This window comes from Peromyscus leucopus, chromosome 5, assembly GCF_004664715.2.
Source record: "Peromyscus leucopus breed LL Stock chromosome 5, UCI_PerLeu_2.1, whole genome shotgun sequence".
In the NCBI taxonomy this organism is placed as follows: domain Eukaryota; kingdom Metazoa; phylum Chordata; class Mammalia; order Rodentia; family Cricetidae; genus Peromyscus; species Peromyscus leucopus.
Window position 1 is genome coordinate 96,427,244 of NC_051067.1, and position 15,982 is coordinate 96,443,225.

General features: G+C 38.9%; 1 long non-coding RNA gene across 2 annotated transcripts in view; it reads right to left on the reverse strand.

Annotated features, from left to right (window-relative positions):
- Positions 1-15,982, reverse strand: part of LOC114710599 — a 155,104-nt gene that overhangs the window by 49,882 nt on the left and 89,240 nt on the right. Inside the window, exons 3-4 of one of the 2 annotated variants that reach the window (XR_005091655.1) lie at positions 11,052-11,177; positions 37-2,009 (exon numbers count right to left, since the gene is read on the reverse strand). The exons of the other annotated variant lie outside the window; for it this stretch is intronic. This is a non-coding gene — a long non-coding RNA (uncharacterized LOC114710599). Of the gene's footprint in view, positions 1-36; positions 2,010-11,051; positions 11,178-15,982 lie in introns of those variants that run through there. 2 annotated transcript variants of the gene reach the window in all.

Consider the following 15,982-nt stretch of genomic DNA (forward strand, 5'->3'; position numbering starts at 1 on the left):
AATAAACTAAACCTCTAAACCTTTAAGCCAGCCCCAATTAAATGCTTTCTTTTATAAGAGTTGTCATGGTCATGGTGTCTCTTCATAGCAATAGAAAGCCTAAGACATTGCCACACAAAATGATAAATGTTAAAGAGATAGATATGTTAATTAACATGATTTGATGAATCACAGCATCATATTGTACTGCATAAATACATACAATTATGATGTGTCAATCAAAGCAGAAAAAGGAAGAAAGAAAATATATACAGAAAAAATTTCAGTGGGAAAAGGGACCTACCATTCACAGTGACAGACACTAAGTTTAGAATGTGGAATAAAATCAAGTTCTTACCTTCTTGGAGCTTAGAGTGCGGTGAAAGGCATAAAATATAGATTTTAATTTACAAAATGTGACTAGTTCTATAAAGAGAAAAATGGGGTGTACTAAGAGAAGAAATCTTTAAGTACTGAAGGACCAACAAGATCTCAATTGGGGAAAATAATAATTAATCAAGCTAAATGCATTAATTGGCTAAACAGCATGTGCTAAGGTCCCTCAAAAGGAATGAGCAGCAAAATCTTTAGAGACTTGACACGTTCTACATGGTAGAAGCCTGAAGACAAAGAGAACATCTAGGAAGAAGCCAGGGGAAAATATCAGTCTTATTGCTGGCTGTGCATAGACATGGAGAAGAGGCATGAGGGACAGGAAGACAGGTGGGCAGATGTTGTTGCAATAAGGTTCTCAAGACACTGGCACAGTGGCTAGAGCTCATGTTCAAAACCACAGGGAAGCATTGAAGGGCTTAGTAGTAAAGTCCTCATATTACTTGTACAGAAGTTCACTCTGGATGATGAGCATAGGTCAGAGGGAGGCAAGTAGGGATTAGAACAAGATAGTTATGACGACTCCAGAATAGTGTTACTGGTGATCAGGGTCTAGTCAAGATTTTCTAGGTTCATGGACTCTTCTTCAAGGAACTGAAAGAAAGACATACACATGTTTAAAAAGTAATAGGAACTCATTTAGAATGAAGTAAAAGCACAGATCAGAGAGAAATGCGCTCTGAAGAGTGACAGCAGGCTACATGGGTGACAGTGTACTCGAGGGCCTCAGGTATAGCCTGAAGCTTCTTTTATGGGGTCCACAAAAGGAGTTTAGTTACTTAGGTGTGTAGTTTGAGTGGTTCTGTATTTTTTGTATTAGCATATCCACTTAGATGTTAATATAAAATGTTTAAAATGTAGTAATCTATTTAATATCAAATATATGATTTGAGTTGTTTTTCATAGGTGGGCATATTAATAAATTTAAATCAACTTTTATTATGAAACAGTCTTTTTTCATGTTTTCCTTTCCTCCTTTTTTTATTTTTTATTGATTTAATTTGTGGATTTCACATCATGTACCCCAATCCCACTCATCTCACTGTTTCTTCGTAACTGCTCTCTGTCCTTGCAAGCCCTCAAAATAAAATAAAATTTTTTAAAAAATCTTATCATCAAGGCTGTAGTGTGTCACAGTGAGTAACACAGTATACCCGTTAGTACATATATCTTTACTTGCAAGTGTTCGTTGCAATGAGTCACCGGTCTCATTCAAGGCCTCTGTCTTCTACTACACTATAAATATTGGATCCTCACTGAGACCCCTCTTGAATATCCTATTGTTGCCCTGTGTCATAGAGATTCTGTAGCTTTGGATCTTCTCTACCAGCCCTTTCACTTGCTCCAGCAATTCATAGATGGGGTTGATGTTAAGGTGAGCCAACTCATAGCCCTGCATCTGGACCTAGGTGGTAGCTGAGTTGGTCAGCCTGCCAGTCCTCCAGCATCCTCAACACCAGAGAGAGCTCTCTAGCACTGCCCCAATGAGCTCACCTAATGCAGTAGGCAGCAAAGAAAGGGTCCAGTTCTCCAGCTTTCATGTCCTCAGGGACTGCTCATCCACACCCACTCCACCAGGACCAGCTCTGCTGTGCTTCCCAGGTGAATTGCAGGGACCACTCTCCCGAGTGCTGCATCTAGTAAGGGGCAGAGACAACTCTCCTATTATCTAAGACCAGATCTCCTACCTTCTACAGGTGGCAAGGGGCAAGGAGAGGTGTGAAAGCATCTCTTTCTTGCCCATGCTACCACATGACAGACAAGAAGTGGGGCCAGCTCTCTCACACTCATGCCCTCACTGGCTCACCCACACCCTGCCAACAGGGTCATCTCTACTATTCTGCCCAGGTGGCTCTGTGTTTTTATTGACACACTTAGGTTACATATATAGGGGAAAATGTCAGCTCACTTCCAGATTTTAAAAACCCACCAAGTGCTGAGCTCAAAATCCCACCAATCCCTGAGCTTGCCTTGAAGTCCCTCCAATACTTACCCTGGAAATCTCCACCCTGGAAAACTTTACCACCAAGAAACCATATATAAAGCCTGCCTCCTGCTCAGTTCTTTGGTGCTTCTCTACTTAGCAGAGGCAGCCATTCTCATATCTTTTTCAATAAATCTCTTGTGTGGGGTCTATTGTACAGTGTAATTTTGTAGTATTCCTTGGGTCCCAACTGCCAGGATACCTTTCCCTTCAGATCTGTAACATTTTGCACTGGGGAAACCTTTCCCCTCAGAGCTGTAACACTTAGAACACTATATGTGTCTGTTCCTATAATGCATTTGATTTTAATCATATTCATACTTCATTATACATAAGCATGTGGTGATAAGTAGGGTATGTTCTCTAAAAGTTCACTTAAAGGGCACAGTTTGCCTTATCAGGCATGTTCCAGAACCAGTCCAAGCTGTATCAGCAAAGCCTACCCCATGAAATCTACCACTGCTACCCTTGTACTCAGACACAACTAGAGTATGATTGAACAGAATCTGTCTATGCTTGATGATCATTACTGGGAAAAGGAACATATTCTACCACTCATAGAGAAGTGTGCATGCAACTCAATACAGGTCCTAGGTGGTTAGGTGTATTGTTTGGAGAGTGGTACTATAAGCAAGTGTTGAGTGGCAATTTCTCCCAAAATTAAAGCCTTTCATCTTGGAGGGAAACTCATTAACACACAGATGTTAAATGAGAGTTGACACAACAGGATATTTTAAGGCAAAATGTTTGCAGGGAAGTGAAACAATAGGATAATCTAAGGCAGTGGTTCTCACCTTCCTAACTCTGTGACCCATTAAAACAATTCCTCATATTGTGGTAACCTCTAACCATAAAATTATTCCATTGCTACTTCATAACTGTAATTTTGCTTCTGTTATGAAATGTAATGTAAATATCTGATATCCAGGCTCTATCTGACATGTGACCCTTGTGAAAGAATCCTTCAACACCAAAGGAGTTGCAACCCACAGGTTGAGAACCACTGTTTTAAGGAGATATGAAACGTTCCATCCTGCATGGAAACCCCTTAAGCTCAGGGAGTGAACAACTCAAAGTAGCTTCAGGAAGGACCTGAAACTGATGAGATTCACTAGGTCTCTCCCTCCCCAAGTACATAATAGCAGTTTAGGATTCATAAGAGAAGCTCTCAGACCTGCTGAGTTACCTGAAAGAGGTTCAGACCAAATTAGCTACCTGGAAAGGAGACTTTCTCTTCAATCTGTTTAGCTGCCTGCAGGTTGTATAGTGTGTTCCAGTTTTCCAGCTTCTTTGAGCTTCTAGCATACAACTAATCTGCTAATGTGTTAAGTCTATAATGGATGACAACACATGCTAGAGTGGACTTTGGTGATGCAACTATCTTTTGAGTAATTTCTGCTCCTGTTAATAACATCTTGCCCATATTTTTGAAAGTAGCCCCAGTAAAACCCATTGGCTCACCAAGTTGTAATTTGGTGGTATCCTTACTTTGGTCTGTCCTGAATTTCCTTAACTGGGAATTTCTTCACATCTCTCAAGGAGTAGTGTCACACAACAGCATAGAAAATGTAGAGTTAAGGATGCCAAGAGCATTACTAGGAAGGTGTATGTACAGTCCAAGACAAGTAGAACCCCAGGTTATTAAACTATTCTTATGCTTACAGGAAAGCAGCTAAGTGAGAATGATTGTTGTAGATGTGAAAAGGGGCAAATCCTGAGGGCTTCTGGAGAGTGTGAATTAACATAAAATGAGCTGAGAAAGAATATACAGGAAGTCTCAGCACAAAGAAAGTGGATAAGACTTAGGGAAGTGTCCACTGTCATCCTGCATGTGTACAAATTTCTATCAATGTCCCCTCAACCTCCTGTATCCCTCCCAGCCATCTTATCCTACCAAATACCTACTGTCCCTTCATAACCTGACTTGAGTTTACTTCTTCCATGAATCAGTCACTGACCACTCATGTCTTCTGTTGTCTCTAAGCATCTGAGTATCCATCCTTCTTTATGAGAGAATGCTCTGTGGAGGTTTTGCCCTTATACTGCCAGGTCCCACACAGTGAAGAGTTGCTTCAGGAAAGCACTGTCCTTCAAAACTCCATTCTCATCAAAAACATATTCATTATAAAGTAAAAGTATGTTTCATGATCAGGGAAACAGCAGGAGAAATACCCACTATGGGAACCCCTACCCCTCATGGCAGCAAATGCCTCTAAGTGCATTGGTATAGCTGACAGCCTGTACACCAAGATAAACACAATGATTCCTAACTAATATCAGACACAAAAGAAGTCTGACATAACTAGTTTGTTAATCATAACTGAAGGAGAGCTTTTAAACAGTAGGGGGGCTTCCTCCAGAACCCTGGATTAAACACAAACAACAAGAAACACCTGTTTTCACAGAGAGAACCTTTTGTAAGCAGGGAAGAAAAGTTAAAGTGACTGTTTCTGGCAGAAGATTGCAGCAAATGACCGTCTGGATGTAATTTCTATGAGATGGAAAAGGGGAGATCTGTGTCAGAATGGGCGGGATATGGTGGTAAAGGAGATAGGGGACAGGGAAAAGGAGAAAAGGACAAAGGAAATATCTCTTCCAAGTACTTGTCCTGGAGGGACAAAGGACTGCCTCTGAATAGAGAAAAGAAGTGGTACATGGCAAATGGCAATTTATAAAGATAAAGAGGGGTCCTGTGTTAGGATGAGGTGTTTAACTTTAATTAGGCATGTTAATTAGGTGAACCAAAGGGGGCTTTTGATTGTTGGACTTTGGTAGTCATTCTGATGAATGATTCTGGCATAAGAAAATAAGCAAATAGAGAAATAGACCTTGGTTGTTAGCTTTAGGGATGTAATCTAATGGTTTTCAGCAAGGCAGAGAGAATGGGGGAGGAGGAAGAAGGGCAACACCTGTCAGAGTCACATATTTGAATGGCCTAGTGTCTCTTCAATAACAAACTAGATGAAATTTAAAGGAGTCATCACCCTAACAATGAGAGACAGAGCAGGAATAGAAAATGCACTTTGTTGGTAACATTGGGGTATATTGCTATTAAAAAAAAAAAGAAAACAAAAACAAAACAGCAGTAAATGAACTTCAGACCTAGTCTGTAACAACATAATTATTGCAATTTTAAAACAAGGAAATTGCAGCCATGGCCATTTGCATAGTGCTGTCCACATACCAGTTTCATTCATATTCTCAACTAAAGTATGAGGAATTAGAGAAATTAAGAATCTTACTTATAAAGAATAAATTAAATTTTTATATGGTATGAGGAGAGTGAAACATGAAATAGACAAGGACCCCTGGTGTCTTCAAGTATGCTGGTGATGATAGGATAAGAGGTAGTACCCAGAATGTTGTTCTTCTCATGTGAAAACTACACTCTGAATATTCATTTTTATGTGTGAGCTTATAATATCACAATTTTGAAGACACAGCCTGATTGCTTAGGGTTAAAAAAATTAATCTGTAGCAGAATTGGCTGGCACTTCAATTCAGTCTCGGTGATTCTAAATCTGGTATCCCTCTCATTATTCATTGTTGTCCTCATTACATAGCAGATGATACCTTGAGTGATGTCATAATTCCATGAAACTAGCATCTGTATCTCACAAGGTAACCAGCAGGAACACATGAGTATCTTTATTGACTAGTACTCCCAAGTTCAACCCTGATGATGCCATTTATTATTACTGTTGCTATAACAGCCCGTGCAATCTATCAATTGTACATGGCTATGTCTGAATTTTTATATGTAAAATTATTCAATCACATTGCAATTGTCCTTTAAGACAAGTCTCATTGTTCTCACCATGCAGAAGGAAAGATTAAGATGAGGCAGCTCACTAACTAGATAGGATCAAATTTATTTTTGTGTGACTCCATGATTTTGTTCTATTCACTGGCTTCTCCTTGTAGGACTCCCATCTGTCAATCATGTGTTTTAAGTATAAATACAAAGTTGTACAAGATTTCTTAGGTTCTAGCTAAGTGACCACCAACCCCCACCACTGGTTACACAAGAAGAACAAATGTATAAGATTGTTAAGGTTGCCTTTCATCTTAGTTTACTTTCCTGTTGCTGTGACAGACATCATGACCAAAAACAACTTGAGAAAGAAAGGGTATATTTCATCTTACATATTCTAGTCCATCATTTAAGGAAGCCAAGGATGAACCTGGAGACCTGACTGAAGCAGAAACCATGGAGAATCACTGCTTACTGCCTGGTTCCAAAGCTTATATTCAACCACCTTTCTCATACAGCACTGATCCTCCTGCCTAGAGATGGTACTATCCACAGTGGGCTAAGGCCTCCTATATCAAATAGCAATTACGAAAATGGCCTACAGATATCCCCAAAGGGCAATCAATAATGACAATTATTCAACTGAAGTTCCTTCTTTCCAAGTATGTCAATGATGACCAAAATTAGTCATCACAACTTCATCCAGAGCATTGCACATGCTGGATGTATCACATTGCAGCACTCACAAGAGATGCCAAGCATGTATGCCTACATATTCCACTGTCTTCTAATTATTGTTATGAACATGCTTGAACAAGAAGGCAACAAGAAAGATAGACAGATTAAGAGAGAGAACTCTTCACAAAGGAACTTTGACCTCACCTGTCCACACAGCCATCTAGATAGGGTAAGATATGACTTTCCTCCAATATCACCACAGGAGACTGCCAAATATTCTACAGGACACAGGAAGAAGTGACTAAAAAACTCTAGGCCTACTGGCTGAAGATGGATGCCCCAACATTATAGAAGAACTTTGGATGACTGTCCAGGCAGCCAGCTGTCTCTGCCATTCTAGATTTTTGGAAGTTACTTACAATGTTCTTCCTGTTTACTTAAGTAATATTATATCCTTCTGAGGTCTTTGATATAGTTGAAGACTAGATCTATTGCTAAAAGCTTGATCTAGGTATAGAAACATTGGGAAGTAGTGGAAACTTTCTACCTCTAAATCTGTACCTAGCCTCAGATCTTTTATTATAAAATAGACAAAGATAGTGGGCATGTTCGGGTTTATGCCCATGTTGTCATAGTAGCTGGATGGACTGAACCTCAAGCAATAAAATTAGTAATTACACACACCATATTACCTGGAGGTGATGCAGGAGCTGAAACTCCCTGCTGGTATAAGAAATGGTGCTTTTTATCTATAGATCCACCTGCCTTTGCCTCTCATATGCTGGGATTAAAGGCATACACCATCACGCCTGGCTGAGAGGGTGCTTGCTTACACAGGAGCTAGCTGACATTTTGCATTTTATCTCCAGTGCTAGACTTATAAACTTTTCTCTGCTTCATTTTCATATGAATTATCTTTCTGTAACAATTCTTGTTGAATTAAGAGTGCAGCTTCTCGCTAGCAAATACAATGAACACACACACATACACACACACCACATAACAAGTGAGCACCATACTCATGTAGTGGGTGGCTGTTCCAGCTTTGACCATGAAGCACTACCACTAGTAAAGCAGCAGGTAACTGCTACACCTGCCTATGACCTGCCCCTGGGGCATGGCCTCTTGGAATCCTTAAGATGGGAGATGCATATGTGCTGACTCTCTTGGCTACCTTGTGATCCTGGATGTTGGATTGCAGACCAAGTCAGAGTTCTCTAGAGAACCTGCACCTCACCTCTCCTGGATCCTGTAACCGATCCCTTTACTGATTGTAAGTCGTCCCAAAATAAACCTTTCAACTATCAGATAAACTACATGGAATTGCCTTGTTAATTGTTACTTTATCTGGTGCCCAACGTGGGGCACAAAGCCACGACCCTGAGATTTCTTCCAGGCTAATATGATTTGATCAGCCAAGACCACCCCTAAAAGCCTCCAGATGATCTAACATCCAGAACAGCTTCAAGGCAACTGGCTCAGAGAATACAGCATCACCGACTACTCCAGTCAGGACTTGACCATAATCCTAAAATTTTCTTTGTGTCCCCATAAGACTATCAGCACCCTCAATCAGCAGGAAGTAGTATGAGAAGCTATGCCCAAATTCGCAAAATATTGTTTATAAGTGTTTATTTTATTTAAAGGGTTTTGATTGTAAATGCAATCTCTTACTTAAGAAGATAAGGGGATATTTTAGATATGATAGGATAAAGAGTAACAACCTGTTTATAATGTTTTACATAGCTATGAATTTTAGTTAAATACAGATTTAAAGTTAATTTTGTTATACTGTATGTGTATTTCTACTCTTGTTTAAGGTATGTTTGTGCATCTCATTTGAAATTGTAATGTATAATTAAGAAATACAGATTAATAATTAGTCATCCATGATAATCATACTTATAGTCATTTTAGTTTTGTAGGTATACTTAGATATAATTCAATTAGGTAGGTAGTCTTCAAATACTTCAAAGACCTACAGAATATGGCAATTAAAATGTTGTAAAAACTTAGTTTTTCTGAATAGTGAGACATGTCTCCTCCTGGAAGCACCAATTTACTTCAAAGAAAAAGAAGGGCATTAAAGACACTCTATATGTTTATCTTCTTCTTGGCAAAAATAGCCATTTGGGCAAGAAACTGCTCTTGCCTGGACTTCTGATAATATGTTGTATAAACTGGACATGCAGGACCCAGAGGAAAATGTCCACTAATTTTGCCAAAACAAGGCAAAATGGTCCTTCAGGTACTTACTTCACAGATGAGACTGTAGATGAATTTCTAAACAATCTTATTAAATAAGAAACACAGAGCCAAATACAGAGTTAAAGCCTAAGAGATCAGAGCAAGAGCCATGACTCCCTTTAGCTTACCACTTGCTGTTGTCCTTCCCCTGGGAAAGAGAGAGACCTTCTTCCTGTGTGTTTTGTGTTTTATTGCTTTCCTGTTCTGCCTTCTCATTGGCACTAAGCCCATTTCCTTACCACTGCCTGTCTATATAGACCTCCTGGTCTCTATGGTTGGTACTGGGATTAAAGATTCAAGGGCCATCAGCTTGGCTGTGTCCTTGACCACACAGAGACTCTGCCTGCCATGTGATCGGGTCAAGGATGTGGGCTACCACTGCCTGACTTCTGTTCCTGGCTCACTAATGACCTCTGATATCCAGGCAAACTTTATTAACATACAAATAAAATTACATTTCAGCACAATTAAAATATCACCACAGGAGACTGCCAAATATTCTACAGGACACAGGAAGAAGTGACTAAAAAACTCTAGGCCTACTGGCTGAAGATGGATGCCCCAACATTATAGAAGAACTTTGGATGACTGTCCAGGCAGCCAGCTCTCTCTGCCATTCTAGATTTTTGGAAGTTACTTACAATGTTCTTCCTGTTTACTTAAGTAATATTATATCCTTCTGAGGTCTTTGATATAGTTGAAGACTAGATAGTTATAATTATAGTTTTCCTTAGTCATGATAAAAGATAAATTAGATATGAAACTTTAGACTTACAATTATAGGATAGATGCAATATTTTATTTAATTTTGCCAAATACAAAGACTAGATATTTTAACTGTAATTCTTGCTTGATAACTGTTTTGTTTTATGTAATTTTACTATGTTAAAGTTAAAACCTTCCTTTTTGATTAGACAGAAAAGGTGAAGTGCTGTGGGATGTCTTTCTGTATGCTGTGAACATGTGTTGCTCTGATTGGTTGATAAATAAAGCTGCATTGGCCTATGGCAGGGCATAATGGAGCCAGGCAGAAAAACCTAAGAGAGATAGTGGGAGAAGAAAGGAGAGTGGGGCAGACACTGCTAGCCACATCCTAGAGAAGCAAGATGTAAAAGTACTGGTAAGCCACAAGCCATATGGCAAAGTAAAGATTTAGAGAAATGGGTTAATTTAAGATATAACAGCTAGCTAACGAGAAGCCTAAGTTTGAAAATAATATAAGCCTCTGTGTGTTTATTTGGGACAAAGTGGCTGCAGGATGTAGGTGAGAGAGATTCATCCTGACTGCAGGGACCAGGCAGGACACAGGAAGACTTCCAACTACATACTCATGTACTCACTGGGACACAAAACACCTCTCTTAGCCATATATTTAAATATAAAAACTTAGAGTAATCTGTATCCTCAAAAATAGAACTCATAAGAGCAATTGTGCAGAATGCAGAAAATTTCAAGAGCCCTGGCAAATCTTACATTTGACTGCATGTTTCTCATTCCATTTATGAATAGTAAGCTGGTTTTCAGTCTATAAAATGCCCCCTCTTATCTACTCTATGCCATGAACAATTTTTATAATGTTTACTTCAGCATAGAATAGATGCTAGCACTTATCCACAGCCATGCTCTCCTTTTAAAACATTCTGTCATCTACTTATTAGTGTCACTGAGTCTCTCTCCTAATGGCACTCTAACAAGTATTCTGTAAGGCCAGGGCTTTTGTTTGTTTTGTAAATGCCATCTCTTATGTTCCAGGGACTCACATACTCAGTTCTTAACAAATATTTGTTGCTTGATTGAAGAAATTATGAAAGAATATCAGAAGAGAACTTGTTTTAACTTTTCAAATAGAAATCAACATTTGGAAGTGCTTTCCCCACAAAATTTATATTAAATGAAGTCAAGTCAGACATAATTCTTTATCAAATTCCTAGATGAAATTGCTCTGTTCCCAAGGATATTACTGCCTGGTAGCTAATGTTAGATACCATAATGAAGACATACCAGAAGCTAACTTACCCTTGAATTTCCATTTTGGCCAAAGCTAGTCAGAGTTCAGTTTTCATTACTTGTGGCCAAGATTGATGACCTATATTGCAGGGTTTTGAGGGTAGAGAACCACCAATCTTGCTCAACAAAATCCTGCTAGAGAAAGATTATAAACAAAGATGTTAATGAATATCTATACCATTCTGTTATGTGTCAATAGTGCTGTTCTATGAGCCTCATATACACACAGGCCCTCCAAACCCATGGATTGCACATCTGTAGATTCTCCAACACAGATAAGAAATACTCAGAAAAACAATGCATCTGTACTTAATCTGTACAGATATTTTTGTCATCATTCCCAAAACAATACAGAGCTATAACATTTGCATGCTATTAGGCATTATAATAAATCTATAGATGAGGAAGATATACATAACAGCATATAGAAGCTAGGCCATTTTCTATAAGGGGCTTGAGCATCTATGGGTGTGTATACCTTAGAGAGTCTTGGAATCAATAGCACCGAAGATGGCTATATATGAACTCATGAATTCTTACAGTGGCTTTATAGGAAAAGACTAAGGAAAACTGAGGCAAAGACAATTAATGAATTGCATGAGGCACACAGCTGGTGAGTAGTAGAACTTGGGAAGAACCCTCAACATATCTTGCTTCAGCAACTACATGAAGCTTCTCTGCATGCAACTATGTAAAGTACTTGTGCAAGAATCAGAGTACTACAAGAAAGACCATGAAAAGATGCTGAATTTGCCTTTTTCCATGCCCTGTAAGATATTTGGAGGCTCAAGAATGATACTGCAGGTAACAGGCCAGTGGAAAATTACCCTGCTGTGGCCTGCTACTGAACCCTGAGACTTGGAAATCCCTGCCTTCATGACTCAGCATTATCAATGTTTTATAGCAATGAAATACAACAATGTTTCAAAGTTGGCACCAGACAATGCTTCCAGCTGCGCTGTACATTTCCACTAGCTTACTGGGCATACTTGAAAGACCCCAGTAAAAGCCTACCCTCCACTGAGCCCTCTGCTGTCCATTCTGTTCTTCCCTCCAATAAACCTCTTGTATGAGGTTTGCTGCTTGGTGTAACTTTGTGGTATTCTTGACTAACTTGAAAACTAGATGATGGGATTTCATGAGTGCAACATCTCTGTGTATAGAGAAGACAGTTTTCATAGCAGTTTTTCCCATCCTCATAACCTTAATTCCCTATCTTCAGCAATACTCCCTGAGTCTTGGAGGCAAGGAGGTATGATATTGTTGTCCCATTTGGGGCTGAGCACTCTAGAGATACTTGTTCTTTGAACTTCAACATGCTGTGAGTCTATATTAATCACCACTCACTGGGGAAAAAAAAACTTATGATGAGTACTAGAATTTGTCTAATCTTTCAGTATGAAGATATGAATTTAGAAGATAGTTAGACTGTCAATTTTACAAAATAATAGGTTCTTCCTTAGTGCCTATAATCTCCTAGGCATGGATTCTGGGCTAGATTAGCAGTTCCAGGTATAAGTTTCTTCCAGTGGAGTGGGCTACCACCATGGACTCCTGAAACTCCAACCCTTGTCTCTCTGCCTCATCAATTTCACCATGTAGCTCAGCCAGAACAGTGCCTCTGTGAGGGAAGCCCAGACCATTGCTTACCTCCCTTGAGAAATGATGGTTCTGCCTGCTGCCCAATATCTGCAAACACTTCATAGATATTGTCTTGTTTTGTGGCTTATACTGAGACAGGAAGTCTGGTCACCATTATTCTTAACAATTTTGAAACTATTTTTAAAACAAAATTCTCTTTTTGAACTAAATCTGTCACAGGAACACAATACAGCAGAAGGACAAATGTGAGAATTTCAAGATTTTGCTGAATTTAAACTCATGCTACTGGACAAAATTCTTTTATCATTTGTGACATCTCTATGGCTCCTACATAGACATCAAGTTTAAAATCACTGTCTGAATCAGTCTCTGTATCTCTAGACCAGAAAAAGAAGTAAAATACCCTTAGGAGTATTTCTAAAAACTACTTGACTGTACATTTTTAAAAATTAGGGCTGGAGAGATGGCTCAGCCATTAAAGGCTAGGCTCACAACCAAAAATATAAAAATTAACTTTGTAAGTTTCTACTTGGCAAATGTTTTAACATAGAAAAATATATTAGAGTTATAGTACATTTAAATATTTTAGGGATCTGGAGAGAAGGTGCAGCAGTTAAGAGCACTTGTTGCTCTTGAAGAAGATGAAAGTTTAATTTCTATAACCTACATGCAGGCTCACAACCATCTATAACTCTAGTTCCAGAGGACCAGATATCCTCTTCTGTCCTCCATGGGCACAGCATAAGTATGGTGCACAGACATACATAAAGGCAAAATATCCAAACACATAAAATAAGAACAATAAATCTTTAAAAATTAAAATACATGTAGGTTAAAGTATGTGTTTTGTTATTTCCCCTAATAAAAGAACATGTCTTAATAGCTTGATGACCTCCATACTAGATCTGAGGTTAGCAAACATATCCTGTAAAGAGTAACAACTCTATTCCTCTCTCCCTCTCTCTCTCTCTCTCTCTCTCTCTCTTTTTTTTTTTTTTTTTTTTTTTTTTTTCTCTCTCTCTCTCTCTCTCTCTCTCTCTCTCTCTACCAGCCACTATGTATGTCATAATGATCTGCCTTGTCATAGGCCCATAATCAATGGATGGCACCAAGTAAGGAATGTCTAAAAGCTGTAACTGCTGAAATAACTCATCTAATCTCTCACTGAGAACATAAGGAAGATCTGTAGACAGTGATGGGAGGATGCGGTAGTTTAAATGTAATTGCCCCCCATGATCTCAAAGGGAGTGACACTATTAGGAAGTAGGGCTTTGTTGGAGTGGGTATTGCCTTGTGGAGGAAGTGTGTAACTGTGTGGGCGGGCTTTGAGGTTTCTTATGCTCAGGATACTGCCCAGTGTCTCAGTCAACGTCCTGTTACCTAAAAGATGTAGAACTCTCGGTTACTTTTTCAGTACCACATCTGCCTGCTCTCTGAAACTGTAAGTGAGCCACCCTAGTTAAATGGTTTCCTTAGTCGGGCAGTGGTGGCGCACATCATTAATCCCAGCACTCAGGAGGCAGAGGCAGGCAGATCTCTGTGTGTTCGAGGCCAGCCTGGTCTACAGAGTGAGTTCCAAGAAAGGCGCAAAGCTACACAGAGAAACCCTATCTCGAAAAAAAAAAATAAAAAAAAAAAAAAAAAAAAAAAGGTTTCCTTATAAGAGTTGCTGTTTTCATAGTGTCACTTCACAGCAATATAAACCTTAACTAAGACAGAGAACTTATCTATGATATTTGTATGCAGATCATCAGGAAGGTTTTGAATTACGTTAATACGAATTAATTAGTTGTTCTTTAAGATATCAATGTGGAAAAATATACAATGAAGAGAAAATAGTATAATTAAAAAGAAATCATTCTTACTCTTCTACTTGACACAAAAAAATGAGAATCCTATAGCATTGTTCAAAACTAAATTGATAAGAGATGTTTGAGTCATGGTGGAGAAAATCTATGAAAGAAATGAGAAAGTCAATGTGGGCAAATTTCAAACCTTGCTTATGCTTGCATAACTCAAGAGAAGTACTGAAGTAAAATATCATGGAACCCATGAATGTGGAAAAGCCTTTTTGTTTCATTCTTTCCTTAAGAATACATTAAACCACACATTGGAAGCAAACCATAATAGTATAAGGAATGTAGGAAAGATTTCCATTTTCTGACTTCTGTCTAGGAACCCTTTGGAGACTCCCACAGAAGAGAAGCTCTATAAAGGCAGGCAATGTTTCAAAGCCTTCAGTCATTCATTTTGGGGGAGGGCGTGTGTGAAGATTTACAATGGGAAAGCAAACTATGAGTTTTCTGAAATGTGGTGAAGGCTTTGATATCTCTTCATACCTCAAAGAACATGAAGACATACATGGTAAAGATTAAACTTAGGAATTAAGGAATGTGGGAAGGCCTTGACTTCTACCTATGACTTCAAAATACATGAGGATTCACACTATAGAGTCACCATATGATTGTATAAAGTGTGGGAAGGCCTTCATTGCACCTTCAAAACCTACTTTAATGTGTGAGAAAACATATGGACTCCAAGAAAGCTTACAGTTGTCTGTCTTTTTAAATACCTATGAGAAAACACCAATGTGAAGTCCTATGAATGTTTGCTACATGTAAGAGCTCTACAACCCCTTCCCTGAGTATACACATGAAAAAAAAAACAAAGCATAGAGAAACACTATGGCATAAGGAGTTTAGGAAGTCCTACATATGTCCCTAATCTTTTAATACACTGTGAGGGAGCATGCTGAAAAAAATATTGTGATTAGAGGAGTGGAGGGTGGCTTCTAGCTCTTCTTCATCTTTCATTGCATATATAAGAACTCAAAGAGGGGCTTTGGAGGTATCCCAGTGAAAGTGTGCTTGCTCAGTGTGCATAGGGTCCTAAGCTCAGTCCTCAGTAAAAAAAAACAAAGCAAAAAAACAAGCAAACACACACACACACACACACACACACACACACACACACACACACACAGACATAATGGGTGAAAGAAACCCCATGAATGGAAGAAATATGGAAAAGCCTGTATTTGTTATTATCAGCCCTCTGTATCCACATGAGAACACACACTGAGAGAAATTCCCATTGAATGTAAGGAATGTGGGAAGGTATTTTGGCATATACTCCCACTGGATGTAAGGAATGTAGAAAGGTATAAGATGAATCACTAAACGGTCTTATTTATAAAACAACAACAACAACAAAACCCACAGCCAGACATTGGGGTGAAAGCTAAAAGATCAGAAAGACAGAACAAGCAACAGCCAACCTCACCTTGCCATCTCCTCAGCTGATCTTGTTTCCTTAGACTGAAAGCCTTGAGTTCTCGC